The sequence below is a fragment of the Anarhichas minor genome, unplaced genomic scaffold (genome assembly GCF_050575085.1).
Source record: "Anarhichas minor isolate MPS153535 unplaced genomic scaffold, ASM5057508v1 ptg000027l, whole genome shotgun sequence".
Taxonomy (NCBI): domain Eukaryota; kingdom Metazoa; phylum Chordata; class Actinopteri; order Perciformes; family Anarhichadidae; genus Anarhichas; species Anarhichas minor.
In genome coordinates, this window is record NW_027466473.1 from 23799710 (window position 1) to 23809217 (window position 9508).

Here is a 9508-nt window from a genome sequence, read left to right on the forward strand (position 1 = left end):
TGGCTCAAAATCTGCTGCTGTTGAAGTAAGGTCTGCTGCAGCACACACACACACACACACACACACACACACACACACACACACACACACACACACACACACACACACACACACACATACACACACACACACACACACACTGTCGCCATGATTCAAGTGGACATAAAAGCGAGAAAGGCTGGTCAACTTTTGAACTCAATTAAAGTATGAGGAACCTCTCTCTCTCTCTCTCTCTGTGTCTCTCTGTGTCTCTCTCTCTCTCTCCCTCTCTCTCTCTCTGTGTCTCTCTGTGTCTCTCTGTGTCTCTCTCTCTCTCTCCCTCTCTCTCTCTCTGTGTGTGTGTCTCTCTCTTTCTCTCTTTCTCTTTCTCTTTCTCTCTCTCTCTCTCTCTCCAGTTCGATAAACCTCATCGGCCTAAAGTACAGTATACAGTATATTACTAAAGTAATCAATACCAGCAATCAAATATTAGAGGTAAACATCACCGTGAAACCTCCTCAGTTGATTATTTACATTAAGACTATTGTTTTTGATATCTTTAAATATGCAAAATGATGCATTATCTTATGTGCTAATTTGCAGACATTTCCAGAACAGAAATTTGAAGAATTCTTGTTTCATTTTGCAAACCCCTCTGTGTGAACCTTCAGCACACAGAGAGGAATGAACGAGTGAAGTTTGGTGAATGTAAGAGCTGCTGAAGTGGAGATTTATCATCAGAGTCTGAGAACAAACTCATTGAGAGGAAACGTCCTTTAGAGACGTTTAGTTACATTACAGACATTTAGAGACTCTACAGGTGAACACATGAACTCATAGATATCACCATGAAACTTCACCACTTCATCACTCACATTAAGATCATTATTTATTGTGTTACAAGTTTTTGAAATGTTGAGTTTAAATATGCAAATGAGACATTTGTGGTAATTTTCATACATTTCCAGAACAGAAATCTAAACTTTGGATAAAGCCGGGTTTAAAGTTCTTGTTTTATTTTGTTGACACATTAGAGTCAAAGGTTTTTAGAGTGAATTTAGGATATCTCTTTGTATCACTCCATAAATCAGAAAACACTGTCTAAAGACATAAAGTAATAAAATGTATAAATCAGACTCGAGGAGTATCGCGGTTAAAATAAACTAATGTTGATATTAAACTTGTGTTCTTGTGTCTTTACGATGCATCTTAAGTGAGACGGACTCACAGCACAATAAATATGAACGCTGCATGTTCGCCTGTTTCTGCGTCTGACGGACTGGATTCTAATCACAGCTGAGAGCTTTCACATCTCTGTCAATACAAACCGGCATTGGACGGTATGCTCTTCATTACAAAGTGCTGTGAGTGTGTGTGTGTGTGTGTGTGTGTGTGTGTGTGTGTGTGTGTGTGTGTGTGTGTGTGTGTGTGTGTGTGTGTGTGTGTGTGTGTGTGTGCTCTCCGCTAAATTAAATGTGTCACCTCCTCTCTTCTTCACTTCGACCGCACGCCTGTAATGAATCACATGAATGGGAATATTGCTAACCAGGAGCAGTTAGAATCTGTCACTGTCGACAACAAATCGACCGTTTAAAGGAAAAGTCCAACATCAGCGCCCCCAAGTGATCACGCACAATAACTACAACTAGCACCACGTGACTAGTGACGGAGTCCAAAGGGTCCAGTAATAAACTGAGGTTCATAACTCTGAGCAGACTCTTCAATTGTTGGTAAAGCTATTAAACTGATAATATTGTACATGTTAATAATTCAGCACAAACAGTAAAAGGTCCAATGAGAACCTAAAATAAAAAAACAACGTGAAACACACTGGACTTTCACCCAGGAGACCACGGTTCACGTCCCGTATGAAACAAGCAGTCAGCGTTGACTTATTAGTTGCAAAACGTACGTTTTTAAGTAACGTCACTTCTGTAGTAATTTGAACCCAAACCATAATCTATTCTTAAACTTTCCTGTTACCTTTGTTGCATAAACACTGCAGGGTCTTGCCCACTAGTCGCTCGTGTTGCTGTACATTCGTATGAAAACACAATAAAACAAAAACAAACTAACTTTTCTTAAATCATATATGAAGAGTTGTTTGAGGATATGTTGATTTTATTTACACCAAATTTGAAATTAACTAATTAAATATGATATGTAAAGAGACATAAACCGCCCTGACCCATTCTCTATAACTGCTTCATGTAGATCACATTTACACATAAATAATCATCTTAATATATAAAACAACATCAACAGTGTGCATCACAATCCTGAGAGACATGCATCCTCCTTTTATGCATTTTATCAAAAGGATTTATCTTTGTACTTTGCTTAATTTCTTCATGTAAATCAGATAAAAATACAAAAATACATTCAAACTTTTTTTAAAGCCTTTGAACTTAAAATATTAAATATAGATGAATGAGCACCTTTTGAGAGGAGGAGTGCTCTTTAGCATTTGATGGGGTCAGCATTTAGTTTCAGTATTTGAACTCTGCTTGTTGTTAAGTGTGAGGATATTTTTATTTTTTATGTTTAGGACAGAAATAACAAGCATGTCGAATTCCACGCGTCACCTCTCACCAAACACCTGGTGTCATAGACCATGACGCAACACCTCGACGGTACATATACGCATTAATATTGATGCTTTTTTATAAACTGTTTGCTAAATGTATAGAAAGATCCTATAAAGACCATAAAAAGCCAGAGTTAAGCTTCCTGTTCCTCACTTTGCAAACTGCCATCTTTGCTGGCAATTATTTGCAGTTGACGTCGTGTTAAAACATGAATATTTGAAATGACGTATACTGAGAGACTAAATCTGATTATCTTTAAATAATAGTAAAACCTGTCAAGTTAACAAGACTGGATTTAATATGTGAAGTTGACTTATTACTTATTGAAATGTTAAAAAAACACACATTAGGTCTCTAGTGTCCACCAGGGGGCGACTCCTCTGGTTGTATAGAAGTCTATGAGAAAATGACTCTACTTCCCTCTTGATTTATTACCTCAGTAAACATTGTAAACATGAGTTTATGGTCTCAATCTCTAGTTTCAAGTCTTCTTCAATACAGCATGATGTTCATTTAGTACATTATGGTCCATTTAGAGTCACACAGACCATAAAGCAGGGGATAATTTAGGGCGGGGCTACACGGTGATTGACAGGTCTCTACCAGAGACGTATACGGCGTCTCTACGTCACTCCTCCTCAGTCCAGATATGGTCACTTCCTGTTCACTGGTTGCAAAAAACAACAACATGGCGACGGCCATTATCCAAGATGGCGACGGCAAAATCGCCAAACTCGAGGCTTCAAAACATCAGTCCAAAAACCAATGAGTGACGTCACCATGACTACGTCCACTTCTTATCAACAGTCTGTGGGTTCCAGAGCTTCAGTGGTTTAATACAGGAAACTCAAAAAGCATCTCAGATTAAAGAGCTGAACGCACTTATTATCATCCACAGGTTTTTATCGTCTTAATGGGGTCAATGGACCAAAAATTATTTATTTATTAATACAATCATGCATTTTAATTTGACGTTTTGTATATTTTTACATTCTTGAGTAACTTTAGATATAAAATAACTGGCTTTCATCACCACAGTTATCGGATCGATGTGGTACAATGGAACAGGGCCGGGGTTTTGTGGACCAGAAGGTTTAATTTCTCATTAATTGTCAAACTTTAAGTGATGAACCGAATGAGACTGTTGCTTTTTTCTTTTCTAGCTGGTCTGAATAGAAAAAACCTCCAACCATCCTTTACAGTTACAGTCATTTTTAGCAGATGCTTTTATCCAAAGCGACTTACAATTCAGAGTCTATCACATTTCTACACCGTAGGCACAGCTACAGGAGCAATTTTGGGGTTAAGTGTCTTGCTCAAGGACACATCAACATGCGACTAGCAGAGCCGGAGCCGGGGATCGAACCGCCGACCCTCTGATTGAAAGACGGCCCTGTTATCCACTTAGCCACAATCGCCCCATCCTTTTTTTCTATGTTTCTTAAATTTAAAACCTGTATTTTCTTGCGTTGGACAAACAATTTGTGGACGTGAAAGATGATGTTTTTCTCTTATGAAAATAAGATTAAATTATCTTTTATTATTCCCACAGCGGGGACATTTGCAGGATTACAGCAGCAGAGTGGACAAACCAACAAGAGACATGAGTAAGAAACGACTAAATCAAAACAAGTATAATATATCAGTAATCACACAGTAAAGGTATAATAAATAAGTAAAAAACACGTAAAATCCAAGAGATACGAGTTCACTTCACCACTGGTAGAATGCTCTCTGACCTAAGTAAAAATAAGAGAACATAGGTGGAACCCATAAATCATTGGGTACTAACAAAATGAAACACATCATGATATATCATCCAGCATGTGATAAACACATAAAACTTGTTCCTTGCGGTCGGGTGGCTCATATTGGATGTGCAGCACATACTGTGACAGTCGCTCATCACCTGCAGCTGCTGCCCGGTTGGCCTCTTTCCATTTAAAGAATGAATCTGTTGCACCTCTGGCCACACCCATCTCTGATGTCACCGCAGGAACTTACAGCTGATGGAAAACATTACGAAATATTTTCGTTTTGTGGGACTTAAACCCAACGGCAGGACTTAAACCCAACGGCAGGACTTAAACCCAACTGCAGGACTTAAACCCAACTGCAGGACTTAAACCCAACTGCAGGACTTAAACCCAACTGCAGGACTTAAACCCAACGGCAGGACTTTGTGGTGTATTTGTTGTGATGGACGCAGGGTACACGACTTGGACTTACGTTGAAGTTCAATGTTTGCTTGAAGAGAATATTACAGAACATGCTAAATAAATTCCACAGAATTAGTAACGTTTATAAAGTCGTTCTAGATGAACTGATGGAGAAGGAAATTTGGTCAAATTGAAGAAAAAAAAGATTTATTTCATTTTTTGAGGGTTTTGAAATAGAAAACAAACCAGAGGTATTACATTTCTGAGCATGTGCAGTGATGGCAAGTCAATTAGAACCCCTTTGTCGTGGTGGACACACATTAAACGCGTCCCTGTGACAATGCAACGGTCAACAAAGACCACTGATGGTGGCCGCACTGGAAGGTGGATGGGTCCAACAAATACGGGACTTTATACCACGGGACCGGTGTTTGACATAGCGTCGTGGTTTTGTTACTTAAAACACAACTTTCCTTTTTTTCCGACCCCAAAAAATTGTGTCCCTGTACACAAAACTAAACTAGTTGCATTTTGTGATGGTTTTTTTGTGTTTTTTTACGGACTGCCATGAGAGTGTGTTTGGCAGTGTGGGCCCCCCCCCCACCCATGAACTGAGGCTGAGCCCTCACCACAGGGGCCCGTGTTGGAGTCCGACCCGCGGCCCTGTCCTCTCTCATAAAAGGCAAAGAAATAATAACCTTAAAATAAACCAAAACAGTGACATGAGACATGGCACTGTCATCCACATGTCCTAATAATCTAGTATGCAATACTAGATTATTACCAGAGACAGAACACTATGTTTTCTCCTGCGGGACGAAAGAGGAGCCCCTGCTGGTTCAGGCCCAGGGGGTCGAGGCTGGAGCAGATCCCCGTGTCCCTTTTCACTGCAGCTGGCTGAGGATTTTACGGCCTAGAAGTGCGCAGGAATGTTCACGTCTTGGTTTTCTGTGGGACATAATGTTTTATTGGACCGCGGATGCCAGTTCCTGTCTCTCCTTGTTTGGCAGCTACAAGTATTTTGGTTACTCCCCTGGGGGAGACTGGGGCGGGAGGAAGCTGAAGAAAAGAGGAGAGAAAGTGACTCCAACAGACCAACAGGAGACCAAACGAGCAAAGAGTCAGCAGCAGAAGACGTCACAGCTTCAGTAACAAAGACAGGTAAGCAAAAAAAAACATACACAGAGATACAAGTCCAGCAAGAGCTGGAATCTCTCTGGGTCAACAGTATTTAAAGTTACATAAGGATTAGTACCTCAAAATAATAACTTAGTATCTCAAAATAATGACTATATATTTCATTTGAAGAGAAAGCTGCATTAGATGAATTACTAGATTACATGAAATAAGATAATTCATGAGTAAAAATACGACATCGCAACAACATTGTCATTCATGTTTTGTTTTGCCTTCTTATACTGATAAGCGTTATTAAAATAATAACATGGTGTTGCAAAATAATGAGAGAAATTCTCAAGATAATGACTTAATATCTCAAAAGTCAAATTATTTCAAGGAAGTTTCTATACTGAGTCATTGTTTTGAGATACTAAGTCCTTATTGTTGACTAAGTTTCTACTTATTTTTGAAATGTTTAGTAATTATTTCAAGAAAGTTTGTCATTTTAATGACTTTCAGGATCTTTTTTTTTTAATTACAATGTTTTCATCTTATTTTTTTCCAGCGTTATTTTTTTTTGTTCCAAAAATTAATAAAATAGATAAACAAGTGTTTCAAAGCCTCTTTCACTCAGGATGTAAAAAGACGAAATTCCTTCTGTGATTCAGTGTAATTGGCCTGCTCCATGACTCTAATGACACTAATGTGCAGTGTGGTTAACAGGCATAGTGCTCATTGTCAGAGCTTTGTGGGCTGTTGTTGGATTTCATCTAAGTGTATTTTAAGCCGTATCAGATGAACTGTTAAACTAAAACTGATAGGGCCGGATAATCCCCTTCAATGAAAGGTGTCAGTCACCTATCTCAACCATCTGGAGTGAATTAGATCATATCCCATTCAAGGAAGAAAACGAATGGCGCCAAAGCGTCAACAATCAGCAGGGTAATTCCAGACAGTCAGTGAGTTCTTCCTACGCGTTGGTGCAGAGAAAAACAGTCTGTCCTTTTAGTCAATTCTGGTCTATTTAAAGTCAATTAGACCATAAAGCAGGGTTTGCTTTAGGGCGGGGCTACCTTGTGATTGACACAGCGTTGTCCGGTCTGGGGGTTGTCCGTGTTTTCATCCAACAGCTTTAACCCTTTCACAGTGTGTTTTCACTTCATGAAAGTTAATTATAACATTTTGGTCGCCTAAAAACCTCTCTCGTGTCACTTGTGATTAAAAAAACGAGATGGCAAGCGTCAAATACGAGGATGAAGACGGCCAAAGACCAAGATGTTGAAGGCCAAAGACCAAGATGGCGACGACTAAAGACCAAGATGGCGACGATCAAAAAACAAAGATGGCGACGGTCAAAATGCCGAACTGGAGGCTTCTAAACTGTAGTCCACAAACCAATGGGTGTTGTCACGGTGAATACGTCCACTTCTTATCAACAGTCTATGGTACTAACACACTCCAGACACATCAGGTCTTGGTGGCTGCCTATCAAGCTGCATGCAGAGAGAAACCTCCTGACAGTTGGTGAGTAGTGAGTGCTGCAGGATCTTACGTGAGTCACAACAGTCCTACATGTTGTCAGCAGGAGTGAGTCGTCCTCAGAGCTGATTTACAGTCAATCGGAGACAGCTGAGCCGGGACGCTCGGATCCATTCCTGCCCTGGAAGCTCTAACACTCCTTCACACTGTTGGCTATAAAAAGCAAAGCCCCTCAGCTTTTACAGGCCAGTCAACCACAGCATGTACATGTTTCAATGTACATTTGAGAAAAACAAAAAAATATATTTTTAGTGTTTTTCTAAAGGAAAATTCTTAACTTTGTCCTACTTGGATAAATGTGGACGAATGAGAATATTCAAATGTGTCAACTTCTGCAGGTTTTAACATCTGCTGCAAAGGTAGAAATGACATAGCAACAGACGCAGGAGTGGAGGAGGAGGTGATGAAACGATGAATAACGTGAAGGGAGAAACCCCAACTGTCAATGGCATGTCTGCTATTTGTGGAAGAGGGACAGGGAGAGGTTCTCATTGCATGAGGACAGAGGAGAAGCTAACTGTAAGCTTGTGGACATGTTGTCAAGATGTCAATCACCCTCTGGAAACCTGATGTACTGGAATTAAAAGACAGTGCATAAGATATGGCTGACGGTATTCTATGTATTTCTTATTGTCAGAGCAAAACCAAACAATGTGATTTTACAAACACGTTTGTCTGTTTATACCACAGACTGTTAGTTTATGGAGTGTGCTTTTGAAGCCTCCAGTTTGGCATTTTGGCTGTCGCCATCTTGGTTTTTTATTAACCAGTGAACAGGAAGTGACCACATTTGGACAGCAGAGGAGTTACGTAGCCCCGCCCTAAAGCATCCCCTGCTTTATGGTCTGTTTGACTCTAAATGGACCATAATGTACTAAATGAACATCATGCTGTATTGAAGAAGACTTGAAACTAGAGATTGAGACCATAAACTCATGTTTACAATGTTTACTGAGGTAATAAATCAAGAGAGAAGTAGAGTCATTTTCTCATAGACTTCTATACAACCAGAGGAGTCGCCCCCTGGTGGACACTAGAGAGAATGCAGCTTTAACACATGAAGCATCGGCTTCACTTTTCAAAAATGGGAATTTCCGCCTGGGTAATCCTGACGTATTCTCTCCCTCACGACCACAGAGCTCCATTACAAACACATCAGTGAACCATGACACTGGTTGTCCTTAATAGCCATGAACATTGTCACGCTAGTTTATTTTGAGTCGATCCCACATACGCTGTCCTGCTGCCGGATGAAAACTAACTAGATCACAATGTGCAGAAAATATTACCCCTAAAATCTGCAGCATTCACTCCACAACTCCCAGCTGAACAAGAAATGGCTCTGCCCTTTAATAAGGAACGAAACTATGAATTAGAGTTTTTAACTGAGTGCCACAGTTGTTACACATTTTAATGAAATTTCAAAATAAAACAATCAAATCAACTTGTATCAATAAAGCAAACAAACAAAATGTATTTTTTCAAGCTTAATCCATGTATGTTCTCCTGATATAATACTCCAAACATATATTTTCACTGTAGCTTATCCAATGAAAACCTAATCCGTCCCAAAGGAATCATTATAGTTTCATGTTCTTCTCTCTGGAAGCCGACCTGCTGTCTCGGGACTCGTGACGAAGCCCTTTTTCCAAAGGCCAGGCAACGATAGAGACAGTTGTAGGTTGGAGTGATGTCACACTATGTGCTTTGGAAAACAGAGAACAGGACATTAGGGGAGGGGGGGGATCTTTGTCCCGGTGGAGATCAAGGGCTGTGGAGGACGGAGGGTTTAAATACCAGGCAGAGCACAGAGGTGCTGTGAGCTCTGCAGAGACATTTAAATGGATTCTGGATCCAAATGAAACATTTCCAGCTTTACAAAGCAGAAAGAAGAGTTTTTGACTTTTACTCTCAGGAACCGTTGTTCTTCATTCAGGTGCAGCGGCAGATCTTGAGTAAGTGTTAATGCTCCTGTCAGCTATTTCTAGAGGCATCAGTATGGAACAGCATGACAATAATCTAGTTGTAAGTTTAGATATTCATATGCATTTAGTTTTTTTGTCTTGTTAGCTACATGTTTGGCAATAAAGATCCGTCAGTCCAATTGAATCCAGAATTAAGTAT